A 327-nucleotide genomic window follows, 5' to 3' on the forward strand; every position below is an offset into this window, starting at 1 on the left:
ACACACACACCCCTCCACACCCCCTCTGTCTCACCCCTTCCTTACACCCCCACCACCCCCCACACACTTTGGAGAGATCTCCTCTCCCCCTCTGAAGGAAGCAGGAATAAAACAACAGCCAACACACACCCACCCCGCTCCCCACACACACACACACACACCCTCTCACCCCCTGACACACGCAGATACACACACACACCCTCTCACCCTCTTCCTTACAGAGATACACATACTCTCTCACCCCCTTCCTTACACACAGTCTCTCTTTCCCCCTGTCTTTCCCCCTTCCTTACACACACACACACACACACTCCTCCCCACACATCC

This window comes from Alligator sinensis, unplaced genomic scaffold (assembly GCF_000455745.1).
Source record: "Alligator sinensis unplaced genomic scaffold, ASM45574v1 scaffold254_1, whole genome shotgun sequence".
Taxonomy (NCBI): domain Eukaryota; kingdom Metazoa; phylum Chordata; order Crocodylia; family Alligatoridae; genus Alligator; species Alligator sinensis.